Source organism: Taeniopygia guttata, chromosome 4, assembly GCF_048771995.1.
Source record: "Taeniopygia guttata chromosome 4, bTaeGut7.mat, whole genome shotgun sequence".
Lineage (NCBI taxonomy): Eukaryota > Metazoa > Chordata > Aves > Passeriformes > Estrildidae > Taeniopygia > Taeniopygia guttata.
The window spans coordinates 51,073,681-51,088,727 of record NC_133028.1 but is presented as its reverse complement, the minus strand read 5'-3'; the positions used below and the strand labels follow the sequence as shown (position 1 = coordinate 51,088,727).

At 37.8% G+C, this 15,047-nt stretch overlaps 1 protein-coding gene across 9 annotated transcripts in view; it reads left to right on the top strand.

Moving 5' to 3' along the window:
* BMPR1B (bone morphogenetic protein receptor type 1B) overlaps positions 1-15,047 on the top strand; it is a 230,980-nt gene that overhangs the window by 79,407 nt on the left and 136,526 nt on the right. For all 9 annotated transcript variants that reach the window (XM_072928572.1, XM_072928568.1, XM_072928570.1 and 6 more), the window contains one exon: positions 7,015-7,076. The gene's annotated coding sequence lies outside the window, so the exon portion shown is untranslated. The remainder of the gene's footprint in view (positions 1-7,014; positions 7,077-15,047) is intronic.

Below are 15,047 nucleotides of genomic sequence, written 5' to 3'. Positions count from 1 at the left end.
TACTTCACATTGTTGCGGTTAAGGAGGAAAGGAGAAAAACATAAAAAATGAAAGTCAGCACTGAATGGGAAGAGGTGAACTTAAGAATAGGGCTGCAATGCATGCGCATCATCTCAAATGGAAAAAAGTAGGAAAAGCCAGGCAGGACCCAGTGGTTTGATTTAGACCCAGTGCTGTGTTTTGGGTAGTTTGCCTGTCCCAAACTGGTCCATAATGGTCTCTACTTTTGGTTACTGCTTGTTCTCTAGACCAGAAGAGCATGTCATAGTGCACCTCCAGATGTGACTTCCCAGGCTCAAAATATTTCAGTGAGTCGTAAAGCAGGGTGTCAGTAGCTACATTTTTCAAGATTGTTATATTTAGGCAAGAGCCCAGAGAGCAGAATGTAAAAGGCTGCTCCATGGTTTGATTGCAAAACCATTGGCTCCAGGTTCTCGTGAAGTCTGTGTATGAATATGGCTGGAGCCTGAAATCTTGCAGCTTTGTCAAGAAGTTTTCCAACTTCTTTTTTACACAAAGACTACAGGGAACACCAGCCAACACGTGGCTTGTGTTATTTTTGAATTATTATTGTTAGGATTTTGTACGTTGACTAATGTGTTATTGCTGTGGTGTATCACAGAAATAAAATGTGGCCTTATTTTGACAGGGAAATGCACGTTACAATTTCCTTGTGATATATTGCACTGCCTTGTTAGTTTGATATTTTCCATTAATGTGAAAGAGCAGAGCAGAATAAGGGAGCAGAAGAGATGTTCATCTACCATGCGTTTTCCCTCTCTTTGAAAGGCTCTTATGTCCTCTACCAATTAGTCACCTTCCCTGTACTGCATGATGTGCTGCCCACTCAGAGTTTAGCTTGCAGTTCACACACAGTTTGCTCCCCTGAGAAATCCCTGCAAGCAGAGCAGCTCCACCAGTCTTCTCAGGCTGCCCTGGAGGTCTGTTGGTTGCCCAGCTTGAGAAACTGGAGTGTGTTTTTCTGGAAGTAGCCAGAATATAAAGATCCAAGCATTTTAAAGTAAGTGTGATCCTGCCTATTTTCAGATTCAGAAGTTTATTTGAAACAATTTATACAGATTGCTTCATATTGTTATGGGATTTTTTTGTCATGATTTTTGATCTGTAAGCAGTCAAATTTTATGTTCGCTGCCAGGCTTGCTGAGGTTTAACGATGCAGATAATTTATGGGCTTTACTAGAGATGGAGATTTATGGAAGCAAAAATGTATGCAGTTAGATACATTAGTGTATTTCTACTTAACTTTTAGAGTAATTAACTTCAGGAGTTATTTGAACAGTTGGTAAAAATTTTATTATGATAGGGCTGTATTATGATTTTCCAATCAGTTTCACTTTCACTGCATTGTTTTGTTTGCTTGGCTGTTCACTTATTAGTCTGATTTTATTCAGTAGGAGCAGCGATGATTATAGACATTCATTTCCTATGAGGAGCTTATGTTACTCTGTTAAAAACAAAACCTAACTCTTCAAAAATAGTCTTGTAATAATTCCTCTTTGAATAGGAAGTTTGAACAGCTGATCTTGATAGGTCATAGAGGGCAAATGTATTACTTAGGGGACAGGGTGACAACATTTTACTTCTACATCAGAGCAGTGTCTCATGCGGAATAATCCTCAAGATGTGACCGAGACTGCTTGTGTTGTAGCATTAGGCTAGAAGCACACACCATTGCCACTCTGAGGCTGAGGTTTTAGATGGTATTTGGAGTTGTATTTCAGGGGACAGGTGGAAGTAATGATGACAATTAGAATGCCTTTGATGCCGCATTTAGCAAGTGCTCTTTTACTAAAGTGGGCAGATCAAACACCAGGAAGTAGTTTCCTCACTTGTAATACGAAGCCTGGCTTTGCAGCCAGTGCTGTGTCTGAAAATCTGCATCTCTTTTTCAGGGACTAACTAAACTGCTGCTTTCCCTGCTGCTCTGTTTCCTCTGGTTTCCCTATTGGGTTTGCTCCCCTGTGCAAGTTTAATGCAGGAAATGCACATGGAACCAAGCCAGTTCTTTGTCACTTGGTGTACATCGACACAGCTAGAAGAACCTGAAAGCCTCCTATCTCTCCTAAGAAGCTTACACCATGGCTGTGCTCAGAGCAAGCAAAGTGACTTCCCAAATTAGGGAATTCTGGCTATGAGCTGGGGGTATTGCATTTTTGTCCCCATGAGTGATTTGCTCCATGACCCTGATAGCTCCCACTATTAATGGAACCAGATGGCGCTGAGTGGCCCCGAACTGCAGAATTTTGCTGAGCACATCTGTCAGAGACAGCAGAAGTGTAACTTACATTCATGCTGGTCTTTGAGTGGTGGCATTCATTGTGCCAGCTGACATTTAATAAAGATCATTCCAATAATCCTCCATTTAGTTTGGTGGCTATTAAACACATCAGTTTCACAAAAAATAGGTTTTCTTGTAGCCAACCCTTCTCTAAGACATTGAAAAGTAAGGACATGCTGCTGATCCAACTGGTTGACTGTTGTCTAGTTAAGAACTACACACCTGCAGTTATCGGAGCAAACCTATGCTATAGATCTGAGTCCCTCAGTTACATGTCCTTTAAAACAGGGACCCACATGAGAGTTGTCTCCTGCTTCCACCACCTCGTTCATTTCCTGTCTTTTGCCACATTCTGCGCTGTAAATTTAATTTTCAAAGAGAGAGATGAGAGGGAATACTGATTCTGCAAACCGAACAGAAGGATTGGTTCTATATGCGATACTTTGTTTCTTTTATGTTTCTTGTGACTGGGAAAACAGTGGTAGAGGACGTAGGAAATGTACCTGAGTTGTGTACATGTGGATGAGCTGATGTTTGCAGTGACTTGGAGATGTGAACATAAGATGGAATGTGCCATTCAAGTGTGAGTCCAGCAGTCATGTCTTTTTTTCATTCTTTTTGTATTGCAACTATGTTTAGCATATCATGTTTTGGTTGAGGTGCAGCTTTGGAGCTCTGTAATGTGACTTGTTATATATTCAGAACAACAAGGGTCGGGTTTTGCGTTTTTTATTTTTTTTTCCTGGCATAGAAAGGCATCTGCCAATTAGTCTGAACCTTTCAGGGATCCCCTGCTGTTATTTCTCCTCCATGAACACCTCATTAAAGTTTATTCAAAGTTAGCGCTCCATGTTGAGTTGCTGGAACACTGAATTGTTCTTTCCACTGGGACTTGCTTGATTTGAGTGAAGAGAGCACAGCTCCCTGCCAGTGTGCCCAGCATACCAGTGACTTGTGATTACAAGCATGAGGGAATAGTGCAGGGGCTACCAGCAAGCAGCAGCTTGACACATCACACTCTTCATGCGTTTTCTGGTGGCTGCTATCGAAAATCCTTCTGTCATCTGGGAGTACATGCACAGACATTTCACAATTAGTAACATGCATAAATCCTTCAAAGTGATTATTAGGCAGTGCATATTCATGTGACTGCCATAAAGTTTTTAATGCAGGGAGGTTGGACTAAATGACCTTTACAAGGCCCCTTCTTACTCAAAATGCTCTATGATTCTAGAATGCTAGGTGCACATATTTGTAGTGTTTGAATAGTAGAAAATATATTAATTCTCTGGTATTTTATATAGTGTATTTTATATACTATGGGTGTATTTTTTCCATTTTCCATAGACATATGGGTAAACATACTGCATGGGTGTTCCCCTGGAAAGAGCAAGTATAAAGAAATTCCCCTTTCATTTATGTGGATAAACTAGTGTTTTCACATTAGTGGGTGGAAGGGAAAAGCTTAAAAATTTTTTTGTCCATAAATTATATTGCAGTTAGCACAACCACTTTTGTGTGTGATCCCTTAATTTACGTGTGTGGCAAACTCCGAGGTGAGATGACCCAGCTCTGATGGCACTCTTGTATCAGGGTGAAGCAGATGGACAGCGGCAGCTCCCCAGGCAGCCACACTGCTCTTGTCAGTGGAAGTCAGCCTGAGATCAGAATCTGAAACATTTACATATTCTAGATAAGAAGGTGCAACTTAATATTTCATGTTGCTGGTTTTGAAGGAACTGTCTCAGCTGTGTTTCTATTTGTTCTGTTTTCTACTGTCTCTTTTTCTTGTGCTCTGAAGTACAAGGAAAATCTAAGCCAAGACATTATTGTACAATAAAAGGCTATCTGGTACCTAAGAATGGGAAAAGAAACTTACTCTGCATGGTCCATCTGTTGCTAGTGGGACATACAGGTGGATCTCTGCAATAAATTACTGCCAGGTACCTCAGGTATTCTCTGAGGAAGAAAACTTTCTGAACTGAACTTTCAACAGTGTTTTTTATTGTGGAGGGTTCTCCTCTGTTTGTGATAGATAGCAAGTAAGCTAATGTGATGAAATGTTATCCTCTTTGCCCTTTTCAAGATCTTGGTTTATTGCAATGGAGCACTTGCATAAACTTGTGTCACCTAGGCATTTTTTCAGGTGTTGCTGAATAAAAATAGCTTCAAATTGCCAAGAAGTGGCTGCTGGGTTATGAGCATGAATTTCATAAATCTTTTTATCTAAATTAAAACAAAATCAAGAGAAAAGCTGACAAGAACTTTGTTAAAACAAACAAAACCACACCAAAAAAAGTGTGTTAGGCTGTTTTTTAAAAAAAAAGTCTTTGGTTGGCTGTGATGGGTATTGTCAACCTGAAGTCCATGAGTACTAGATTTTCTTTCCAAACAGAAGGTGCCTTCTAAATGTAGACAAGGAATTGGACAAATCAATTAGCCAGAATAAATAATAAAATGTTGCTTGTAGGCATAAGGCAAGGCTTTAGTCCAACAGTACTTTAGTTAGGCAGATTTTTAAGGGAAGATAAGCTGATACAAACATTCTGCAGTAGATTGAGTTAGACACCAGATTACAATTACAATTCTTTTATGGTAGCAAGCAAATTACTGCAGCTCTAGACTTCTATTTGCCATACATGAAGACAATGAGATAGTGTTTCTTACTTTCAGGAGAGAAGTGAACATTGTTTCTCAAAAATGTCTTGTGTTTCATTTATTCCTATTGTATGGGGGTTTTTTGGGTGGTGGGTGGGGGGTTAAGATAGGTCATTTATAAGCATCTTTTTGGAATTGTTTTCATGGCACAAAAGAAAGAAACAAAGGTCTTTGCTTGAGTCTCAAATTGGAATTCTTGCATTGCACATTTGAGCAACTTTATTCTGTCATTTAGTTTAATGGAAGGTTTGCACAGAAAATTTTACTTATTTTATAGAGAAACTGAAGAATTTATTTTATCATATAGGTTATTTCTACACTTAACTGCTGGCACTCCATTACTGTGGATCTTATTAATGTCGTGTTATGTGAATTTTAAAAATTTCTCTAAACGATATATTTTTTTATTGCAAATGCTTAGGATTTGGTTTTGTATTGATGGACTGTATTAAATCTTCCAAAAGTGGGAATACATATTTGTAAAATATTACTGAACAAACAATTGTAATCTCCCTCTTTTCTTTCTAAATATATCCTCCATTTTTACCAGAGGTAACAGAAACATTATGCTAAAAGAATTCAAGCTAGTTGAGACCACCTCCCATTTCTAGGTTTGTGTTTATTTTGGTCATATTGAATTTGAAGCAGAAACTCTCTCAGGGCAGGAATGCAGTCCAAGAGCCTGGATCCAGATGTTGTGCTTTCCTTCCATACCAACCTAGGCCTCTGAGGCAGAGATCTCCCTCTCCAAAAACAAGACTTGGACAAAGTGCAAACGCCTCATTTCCTGAAATCTCATTGTTTAGGCCAACAAACAGGCAGGTCAACATGCAGGTTGCAGAACTGAAACTGAACACCACCTCAGTTTCCCTGGATCAATGAAGTGTAATTTGAGGCTTGTGGTTGCCTGTCTAGCTTGGAGAACCAACACAGAGAACAAAGGCTCAACACTGTGGCCTTAAGATATTTGAGTAGTGAAAGAGTGTTGCTGCTGTTCCCTTCTGCTGGCTTTTGGCTCAGGGCTGTGCTCTTTATGTAGGTAAGGTATAAATTTTTTGTGATGGTTATGCCAGAAAATTCTCCTAGAGCAGAGGCAGCTTATGCTGGCCCTAGGTAGTTTTGTTGAAGAAGAAAAACAAACCAACAACAAAACAAAACCCCAAACCAAGGAAAGAAAAAACTAATTTGAGTTCTGCAGAGGTTCAAATAGGCTGTTTCTTACAATAAAACTTCTTGGTCTGACTGTCAGTCTCTCTGTAGAATCAAGTCAGCAGAGCCCTTAGTGAACACTAAATGGAAAACTTGGCACAAGTCTGGCACTAGATGCAGATTGAAGAATAGCAGATGTTACTCGTTGTGATGCATGTGGCATTTTCAGCAACTTGTATGAAAGGTTAGAGCCCATAGCTTCTGCCCTTGGTGGGAGATGGTGCACACAAATGTGGGCTGTCTTGGCTGTAATGCCGTTGTGGTGTGGCTGCTGCTTTTTGGACAGGGAGCCTTTTTTGGTCAGTAGAAACTCAGGCTCACAGCATTTTGTTTAGCTGCAGTTCAGGGTGTTAATTTATAATTAGGCTTCACTGGTAGGTAATCAGATCCATACTTTTAGGGAGTGTGGGGGTTTTTTGCGTGTTTTTACTGAAGAGCTCATTAGAAGTTGATGGGAGTTGAGTGCATCTCAGCCCTCAGTTGTGCACCTTTTCCTAAAGCACCTAATTCAATTGATTGGGGTGTTTAGTGACAAGAAATACTGTGTCAGCAGGGCCTTAATTATTTAATCTATCTAACCACAGCATGAGTGTTATGAGTGATGCATGGAGGTAGATAAAACTCTTACATCTTGTCTGAGAAAGAGCACTGGGAAAGGAAAAAGGTAGTTTTTATTAGTAAGTATGTGCAATATTGTACAATTGCTGCTTGATATTTGCCACATAAAATATATGCCACACCATGAAAATAGTTAGAAATTTATCTGTCAGTTTGCTCAAGTGTGACTGAACTCTAATACAAATGTTAAATATCATATGTAATTTATATATTTTTCTGCTCTGTTGTAGATTATATCATCTTACTTAAACTGTGAGGCAAGAAAACTTCTTGAAAAGTAATAATTCTAGAGGTAAGAACTGAGTTAACTAATTTCCTTTTTATAAAGACTATTGTTGTTAATAAGCACCGCCATAAAGTAAACACAGAAGTGTTCACTCTTAATGAGCTACACTTTGAAAAGCTGAAGAAAAAATCATTTGAGATGCTCACAATGATACAAGCAGGATATTTGACAAAGACAGATGTCTCTCTCAAGTTTGAATGATGTTAGTATTTTGAATACATAGTACCTAGGATGTCTGTTAGGAAGGGATTTGTAAAGAATTGTCTTCTGACAGAAAAATGGGAGCCAGTTGAGAAAGTGGCTGGAGGTAATGGGCAGGCAGACACCAGGTGCTGGCAGCATGACTCTGGTGCAGGGTGCTTGTCATTTTCTATCTCATATTTCCAGATACCCACTGGGAGACCTAAACTTCGTGTGCAGGAAATGTCCCTAGTCCCCTTGGGGTTATTGCTAAATAATAGCATGCTTGGCAAGTTAAGCTGTCATTCTTTGACTGATGTCTCCCCTGGGGTAAACAAGAGGTAGATCTGCAGAGCAAAAAGTCATCAGCTCTTTGTTTAAACAATCTGCTAAAACTCCTGCCTAGTGCTTAAGAAACCAGGATTTGAGTGTTTTCAGGAGGACTGTTGAAAGATTAAATAATTAATCATTTCATAATGGGAAAACTCCCACTTTGCTGGAGATGGTGTTGTAAAGCCTTATAGTCAGAGCTGTTGTAAAAACAAAACAGGAACAGTTTTACCTTATCACATAATGGAGGGAGTTGTGTGTTTTTTACTTCTAATGCGGATTGAGACAGTCTGACAGGTGAGCAGTTCACTCGACCCCAAATAAAGGATGGAAAACACAGAAAATTGATAGATGCTTTACAAAACCTATGATGTCCTTTTAAGTTATGAACTATCAGTCCACTTTTCCAGACCGCTGAAAACTCTGTGAGCTGTTTAATCTACAAAGCCCTTGCCATCTTTTCAGTTTCTTCCTTTTTGTATACATCTATTTCATCTTAGAGCTTACAAACACAATACAGGAAGTTGCTGAAATTGGAGAATTAAACATTTTTCCATATGCAGATAGTGCTTCCTGACTGTACTATATTCTGTTACCTTGCCTCAGCATCATAAAGGGCCTGAAGTTGAGAAATTGTTTAGAAGTTCCTTTGGGTTTACATTCTTGGAAATTTTCCTTGAGCAATTTCATGACTTAATTTGCATTTGGTGTTAGAAAATTTATAAGACTCTGGTGCTTTGTTACTTATACCTAGATCTTGAAGGGAAAAAGAATGAATGCCTGTTAAGTTTAAAATACAGTTGTAGCCTTTTCTTATAAAAATGGATGTGCTAACCATGAAATGCCAGTAAGTTGCATGAAGGTATTAAAAAATAAAAAGCTATGTTATAGTCCAAACATTATATGCAAAATTAATGAAGTAAATATAATCTTTTATATGCTAATCTTTATTTATATAGGAACATGGTATATAAGGACTCTTAAGAATGTTAAAATGCTATTACTTTTCTGTGTTCTGTCCCAAGTCTTTGTTCCCATTCTTACAGAAAATTTGTATTTTTATTATTAGGTGTTTAAACATGTATTGAAATATTCCCTTTAACAAAAATTTTTTAAAATATTGTTTTTTGAGACATTTTAAGGTTAGCAATATATTTACCATATTTAACTACATGATAGAAAGTGCTGTTCCTGCTTGTACAATATCCTAGTTAGTTGCTTATCTGCCTGAATCTGCAAATGAGTACAAAGATAATAACAGAACCAATGTAATTGTGTGGATGTGTACATGGCTTTTGGTTGTACATCTGCATTAATGTAAATGGCTTTATTGCTTCACACTAACGACCTTTCAAAGTGTTTTGGATTACTCTGTGCTTAAAATGCCACCCTGGAGGAAGACAATACCTTGGACGGATTATATGAAGCTCCGAGTCAGTTAAATCATGCCTGGGGAAAAAGAAATGCCCTAGTAAATTAAACACAGAAAAACCCCATAAGTAGGTCCATGCTTTCTCTGTGTAATTCCTGTACTATTCCTTGTTTTTAGAAATATACTTGTGTAATACAAAATATTTGAGCTGGCATACACTGCATTATAGGCATCTGACTGTAAAACGCTACAGAAGATTGTCCACCCTTTTAGCAGGAATTTTTAAACACCTGACCAATTCAAAATGAGCTTTGAAATTTTAGTGATTATGTAAATTCTGCATATCCTTCCTTATGTCATGATTGAAGTCATTCCAGTGGGTTGTACTGGTTGTTTCTATCACTGCTTTACCAATATAAGAAATTGTAATTCAAAGGCTGTATAGGAATACTTAATTTGCATACTGCACTACCATTTGTTACTGGAAAAAAATCAATAATAAATTATAGAAAAAAGCAATAATAACTATGGTGCTTCATGCATTGCATACGTGAGAAACCCATTTCAGCTTGGTTTTACTTTGAGAAGGACTTTAACTTTGTTACTATTATTCTATGAATAATTATTCTATGGACAGAAGAAATAGTCATAATAATAAGCCAGAACATCAAACCTAATAACTTCATCAGAAATAACTTTTTGTTAATGTTTCACATGGAACCAATGCACATGAGAAAAGGGCATGGCAATATACAGAAAATTGTTGCTCTATACCCTGGGGCTTGAAACCATCAGATTAATGAGCTGACTGTTACTTGGGCCCATAGTGAGTTGTGCTAGGGAGCACAACCACCTGAGGACTATTTCTTTTGGGGAGCAGGGACAAAGAGGACAGAGCTAGCTCTCAAGTGGTTTAGTTGTGTAAGCTGCTGTCACAGACTGGGTCATGAAAAAGGCAGAAACAGTCCAGAGGAAATAGAAGGAGGGCAAGGGTGGGATGGGCAGAGGAGAGGAGAGCAGTCCTTCCACTGGCCACCTACTTTCCTCTGATCTCAGCTGTCTCATAGAACTTCTCTTTACAATTTGGTGAGGAATTCTTCTGTCTGATGAGCATGGCAGAATAAAGGGATGAGTGTCTTACTAGTGAGAGTCCTCAAGAAACATTTCCATCCCACTAGCTCCTAAGGAAAATATGCCCCAAGCTTTCCTCCAGTTCAGATATCTTTTAAGGCTTCTGTTCTTCCTCCTTCTGAATCCTTTTGGCAGATTCAATTTACATCATGCTCTGGGGATTTGATTAATTTCCTATTATTGGCCGAGTCCTGCAAACCCCTGCACTCAAGGTTGGCAAAGTGTGCTGTTAAATCTTAGTATAAATGAGTTCTGCTCCTGCACATTCAACTTGTGGCATCTTTACTGTCTGGGACCATCCACCCAAACTGTGTTTGTTTGATAAGTAAGTGACACCATAATGTGAAATTTATCCTATTAGCATAGTGAATAAATTTACTCAGTAAGGAACTTTTAAGTGGTTTTTACCATATGCCTTAGGATCATAATTTAAATTAAATTTGCTTAAAATGGAAATCTAGATTCAAGCTGACATCATAACATATGACTCCACTAGCAATGAAAATTGAAAACATGAGACAAGGACATTAATCACTGAATAGTTTATAAGCTGCCCTGAATGTTCATCTGAAATGTTAACACTATTTTATTATATACAATAGCAGCTTAAAGTGAAAATTTATGAACACTGTGAGGTGCCTAAGATAAGGCATTCGGACACATTTTATTGTACCCTGGCTCAAATCTTTTGAGTCTTTAGAGAAGTGCACGGAACCACTTGTGTGCCTAACTTATTGCTCTTAGTGCAAGCATTACCTCCTCCTTTTACTGGCACTGGAAACGTGAGCAGGATAGTGGGGATCAGATTTGGCAGTCAGGCTTGTGTGAACTCAAATTTGTTCATAGATACCCATTTACAGGAGGAAGTGTTTAATGGCCTCAGCGTGGAAGTGTCTGTAAAGTTTGGGTCATTGTTTTCTGGGGCTTTAATTCTGCATAGAAGTTTGAATTTTTGGTTGGAGTTCTTATAGTAAGTTTTGATTTTTTTTTAATAGATAGCTGCAGTTGTAATGTTGAGTGTAGCTGAATATGGAACATAAAAAATGCAGTAGAGCTTATTTGTGCAAAACTGACCAGGCTGTCATCAAAGAGATCTCTTCAGATGACCTGGTGGAATTACCACTTTAAACCAATTCATACTTTCGTTAATATTTTGAGTCTTGACGTATTTTCATTGATTTTAGGCTTTTGTACGTGGCGTTTTTTTAATTAGCAGGTACAAAATCTATTTGATGGTTTGAAAAGGAAGAGATTTAAGAATGTCTTTTTAACTTGATCTCAGATTTTATAATGCTTCATCTGTAATGCTTATCCTTACTTGTGAACTCATCAGTGTAACTCAGAATCTTCAAAATTTGTTGTCATACATAGTTGACTTGGTGGAGTCTGGAAAAACACAAGCTAAGTTGGATTATTAGTTTCCAGACTATCCACTGCTGCTCTTTTGCTGCTCTTTGTTCCTATGTAACTTGAGCCAGTGATTTAAAAATAGATTTAAATGCTTTTATAGGTGAAAGTGAGCTTAATTGATAGTGAGCTGGTTGTAGCTTTTGTATTTTGCTTTACTGGGTAGTTCTAGTAGTAAACTGAATTTATTGAAGTAAATCTATGAAATTACCTTAATTGCCTCATCTCAATAATATTTTTAAGGAACTCCACTATTTGTGCATTTTTATTTTAATGTGAGGTACGTAGTGCAGCTTGTATATGCATATTGTTTGGAAGCTTTGAATGGCTTGCCTGTCTGATCCATTTTAATAGATTCCAGCCTTTTTCCATGACATCATTATTATAACAGACTTCCTAGAAAATATGAACAGCTGCTGTGTATTTTTTTCCTATGTTTGATATTAAAACTGTAGCAACTATTCTGTTCTTTACAAATGACAGCGATAGGCTTGTCTGATGTAAAACAAAATGGAAAAAAAGTCCAAGTAAGGAGCTGTGATACTGTTAACAGGCCAGTAATGTAACAGGTCTCCATGTATGAATCATTTCATAATGCAATAAGGGATTACTTATACTGCTGTCATACTGGTCAAAGGTTGGTCCCATTTCCTTCCCCCCTCCTCCTGAACTAAACTGTGCATCATTAAAGATGATGAAAACAGTATTGTGCTCAGCTTCCTGGCCCAGATGGCAATTTGCATGAAGAATTTTACTGTATTTTTTTCCCCCTAATATTCTTATGCAGACTGTGCACAGAGGTTTTGAAGTTCTTTCCAGTTCAGGTCAAGCAGACTTCTTCCTTGTTTCTCTGCACGTCTTGGCATTCAGGGATGGCTTAGAGGCCACTTAACATGGAGTCTGGAGTATTACATAGAACCAGAAATTCATCAATCTCATTGTTATGTGTAATTTTCTATCTTGCTCCATCTGTAAATACTATAAATATTATAAATACTTTATATATACTATAAATAGCTGAAAGGTGTCAAAGAGGGGTGTGGACCTTTAGATCATTGTATTCCATGCTGTCTGATATAACTTGGTTGGAGTTTTAATTTTTTTAGACAACTTGTGCAAACCAACCATGGTGTCTGGTGTGTTTCATGCCTCAATACCTGCATTTGACACAACAAAAGCAAGAGGTATAAAGAAAGCCTAACCTTTCTGTGGCTGTGAATAGAGACACACAACACTGTGAGGAGCTGACTTAGAGACCAGACAAGTCGTAGAGTGTAATATGTCCATGAGGCAGCTCATCATCCATTAATGCTGTTATCTCAGTCCTGTGTCTTTTGGAGTGCCTTCTTCCTCCATTTTCAAAAGTCACCTGTGTATTTTCTGCTGTGTGTGTTGTGGGGGTGGGGAAACCCATCAACTACTAAGTACTGTTCTTCTTTATGAAGCAGGGGGATGGTTTATGCACCAGGTGTGTGGCTGTGAGCTGATTGAAAATGTGAGCTTGAAGAAAATCAATACTAACCTTGCAATGAGAAGTTAGATGAGGTATGGCTGCATTGCTCCTGTCTGTGGTGTTCATCAAATGGTGCCTGTTCTGGAGAGCATGTAGAGAGCTATTTCCATGAACAAAATAACTAATACCTTTTGGCAATTATCAGTTACAAGCCCTTCTTCATCTGTTAAGGACTCCATGCGAGGTTGCTTGACCTGTTTTCCATTAATGTCCTAAACCAGCCTTGAAAGCACACAATGCATAAATAATATTAATATAAATAACTATTAGCCAAATGTGAGAACACATGAAGATTACCTTCTGCTTCATAACCACAGAAGGTTTGAACCAACACTGAGTATATAATGTGTGATGCCTACAGAAAAAATATGAGGTCGTTCCTTCGGATATTTGATGTGCCATGGTACTGAGCAATGGTTGATATCTGTGGCTTCTGGGCTGTACCACAGCCTGCATGGGAAGGCAGCTTCAGACCACACAAGCCCTTTTGAAGGTCAGCTCAGCAGGGTGGCATAGTTAACAAAAATGCAGTTTTATTCCAATGTTAGACAATTTCTGAAGCTCTTTTTGTTTGGTCATCTTCTTGTTTACATTGAAATGAGTGTAAAAGTCTGCTTTTCAGTGGAACAAAATTTGTGTCTCATTTTCATTTAGTTTTTGCAGGTAGTTATAAAGCAAAGTGAAGAAACAGCATGTTATCTATAAAGTATTTTGAGACTGTAGTGCTTATACCACTTCTGCTTTGAGGAACAAGTCTTTCTCATGACCCTAAAATTTCCCCAGTATGGGTAAAGTTGTAGGGTCTTAGTCCTACAGATTATAGCTTACTGGTTTTTTCCTTTTTGAAGCATGCAGAAATTAATTTCTTCCTTCCCCTTTTCTCAACCCCTATATAGTTTTTAAAATTATAGTCCTCTGCTATTGCATTTCTGGTCAGTCTGGCCTTTTTCGGGTGTGTAATCAGGCTGTGGATTGTTTTATTAATTCACTTCTGTAAATAAACTTCTTTAAAAAATCATTTTTCCACTTCCTACCCCCAAAAGAAGGTTCAAGAGAGTAACTGATATTTGCATAAATAGGTATTAATAGGTTTTAAATATATGACAGAGATAAATATTTGCCAAATCAGCTTATAAAAATTCTGCTTACAAAATAAATTTATTTTTAGCTGTTATTTTTATTTAAAAAATACAAACCAGCAAAACATCAACCATCCTGTAGAGATGAAACACTTTGTGGTGAAAAACAGTTTTGCAGCCATTGATACATATGAACTACAATATATAAAATGTCAAATAATTTTATAATAATTACCACATCCATTCTGATTTGTGTGGCAAAGAAAAACTGGAGAAATTCCACTGAAATTAATGTGGTTAATCTGTAGTTACACCGCTGAGCCAAACAGTAATATGGATCATTCATTTGGTGTAATTTGAATGAAAACAAATCTGTAATAAAAATTTCTACCATTCTTCACAGAAAATGTTTTGCATTTTGCATCATAGATGTTCGAAATAAAACTTGGAATATGTCTTAGTAATAGCATATGTCCACAAAATGTAATTCACTGGAGAATTAACTGTGACTTTCTTATTGACACCCTTCTTACAGTGAAACTGCTCACCTGTGAGAGAGCAGAGACAACAGTGAAGAGTAGCTAAATATGGCCCATTTTATAATTAATAACAGTGTATTTTAAGTTGAGGGTGAGAACTGATTTTTCTCATTTGCAGTACGAATGCTTTTCTATTAGATTTGTGCTCAACTCAGTGGCAGACTATGGAAGGAAAACTATGTCTTAATAAGATGAACATGATCTTTCAGGTCTTTCTGCATCTCCCAGCAGCAGTGCCTGCCCATGCAGCAGGTCAGACAGCTGCTTCATCCCTTCCACCAGAAGGACTCAGCATCAAAGTACATAAGACACAAAGACCCTCCTTGAGGCCCACTGTGCTTTAAAGGCTTTACTGGTTTCTGTGCTTTTCTCTCTGGTATGTGAATGTGCATCCTCATGATAAACCCTTTAGGGTGTAGTTCACAT